General features: G+C 28.2%; 1 protein-coding gene across 1 annotated transcript in view; it reads left to right on the top strand.

The window, feature by feature from the left end:
- LOC107609564 (pentatricopeptide repeat-containing protein At1g15480, mitochondrial) overlaps window positions 1–2,577 on the top strand; it is a 10,224-nt gene that overhangs the window by 5,451 nt on the left and 2,196 nt on the right. The window lies entirely within an intron of this gene.

Below are 2,577 nucleotides of genomic sequence, written 5' to 3'. Positions count from 1 at the left end.
CCTTTTTTTAATATATTTGAGAATTAATTTCTTTTACTAATTTTTGTAATAGAAAATAAGTCAAATATGTTTTATTAATGTAGTATACACTTTCTTTTTTTAATTTGGAAAATAGTACAAAAATCTTTCAAGGAGTGGACCAAAACGCAAAATTCCAAAAAACTGGCCCATTTATATTTTTATAGTGTACAAAAGTAGAGAGAGAAGGATTTTAACTAGGGTTCATATATGTGGGCTCTTACCGCTCATTTCTCTCAACCGGAGAGCACCTTAGTTCTACGGTTATTCGCCAATGAGCCTTGGCTCTAATGGCATTTCTCCCTCCTCCCCATTTCAAGGTCTAGGGTTCAAATTCTAGAGAATGCAATTGAAGAAAAATGTGATAAAATATGTGAGGAGTGTGTAGGTGTGTTATGTATCTAAAATTGGGAGTTATCCAATCCATTGTGGTACCTAGGATTGGGGGTTGTCCAATCTACTGACAAAAAAAAAAAGGTTACTCCAATAGGCAGACGAAGCTTCGAGTTAGTGACAGTATCTGACTATCTGCTACTTTACAAGAAGCTGCACCTGGATTCAAGTTCTATGAGAAAAAAATAAACTTTTAAATGAATTCATTTAGTGTATGGATGTATAATACATGAGTAATATCTAGGATTTAAAGTTATCTAATTCATCTGACTAAAAAAAAAAATACTCCAATAAAGAGTAATTTCTTAAAAAAATCTTCCACTATACTAAACCAATATCTAACCCACACTATCTTACCAAAATCGATAGTCTCATCTTCAAGATTTCAAACCAACAGATAAGAGATGGAGGGCCCTAGTCATGAGACTGGTTATAAGCAGGAAGCAATGAAATCGTAGCATAGGGCTAACTTTGGAGCGGAATCTATAAAAAGAAAAACCATCACTATTAGATGCAGGGATCAGAATCTTTTTAAGCCTGTATAAATTTAGTTGGAAAAATTATAGCAGAAAAAAATTTCAGTTTTAATTATGGAAATCTAAGTTTTTTAGTTGTAATTGTACTTTTATATATATATATATATGATTTAAGTTATTTTTTTTTTCTTTTGGTGGATATTGGGACTCTACGGTTTGCCCTGTACTTATTTTCCAAGTAGTGGTTGTCTTAGTTAAAGGAAAAAATTCTTTTTTGAAATCATGAAAATAGTTTTTTAACTAGTAGAAGAAGTATAAATTGATTTTATTTTTTATTAAGTATTCATAAATTTTTTTTCTTATTTCTATGGTTTCTTTTTTAGAATATATAGTAAAATATCATTTTCTCAGTTTTGTATTATATTATGCATTAAAATTTTTACTAATCCAATTTTTATCAATTTCAAAAAGTTCTTTTATTATGATTCCTAAGATTTGAGAGGTAGCGGGTGACTAATTAGTTTCTCTTTCATATAAAGGAGTTGCTATATTTGGTCTAATATTATTTATCTCTATAACCTCCTCGTTTATAATAGAATTGTCTATAAAGTGCCTAGAACTAATTTCTTCTTTATTCTAGTAATCTGGTATTCTAACTGATTGAGATTTATTCATTTTTAATCTAATGTTTGGACCTTCTTTAATAGTTTCTCTAATATCTATGTTTTCTATTTTTTCTTCTTCTACTATATCCTCTAAAATCCATTCTTCCGGGATATTTTTTATTAGTTTTTTATGTTGGAATTTTTTAGGTGTTTGAACAAAAGATCTTCGTAAATTAGCGTGAATAATGATAGTTTCATTTTTGACGATTCTCTTCTAACCCTAAAATTATAGTTTACTCTTATAATTTTATAATATATTATATAAATTACTTCAAAAGGATCATATTTTTCATCGAAAATGTCTTTGGGTGTCTTAATATATAATTTAAGAGTTTTAGAGGTATATTCATTTTTAAGACTCATAGAAAAATTTGGATAACAGTTAAAAAATACTGGACCATCATAACAATTACTTTTTAGTATAGCAATCAGCGAATCTCTAAATTTTTTTAATCTTGTATCTCGTAAAATTATTAAAATAGGGATATTTATTCCTAGCCTAAAGTTAGGCTTGGCAGCTACTTGAAAAAGTCCTATATGAATAAAATTATAACCTTTTTTTTTGTGTTTTCTTAATTTTAGTTTTTCTAGGATGTTTATAATATGGTTATTACTAGTTCTTGGGTAGCTATATTCTATCATATGTATTTTATTATTTATTTGTTCCTAAAACGCTTGTCTTTTGTAGACTTTATTTTTACTTATAAGGGATACAGACAAATTGTGAAACTTTTCTTCTAACTTTACTATTTGTAGTAAGGAATAATGATAATGAAGCCTCCGGTTCATGATCGGAATTACAAATTACAGACAATTGAAATCGAAAGTGAATAGTATTTTAGGTTTTCATTCCTCTCTTTTCTCTATCACCGTAGAACTCTCACTCTCTTAATGAAATCAGAAATGTTTGGAACTTGTTAAGTGTGGGAGAAAGCTTTAATAGTTGGGCTTGGGTCCAATTCAATTGTTTTAGCCTATTAGTCTAATTTTAGACCAAAATTTTTAAAATTAGTATCTTAATTTAT

The sequence above is a fragment of the Arachis ipaensis genome, chromosome B07 (genome assembly GCF_000816755.2).
Source record: "Arachis ipaensis cultivar K30076 chromosome B07, Araip1.1, whole genome shotgun sequence".
NCBI classification, from domain to species: domain Eukaryota; kingdom Viridiplantae; phylum Streptophyta; class Magnoliopsida; order Fabales; family Fabaceae; genus Arachis; species Arachis ipaensis.
This window is presented reverse-complemented; position numbering and strand designations above follow the sequence as displayed.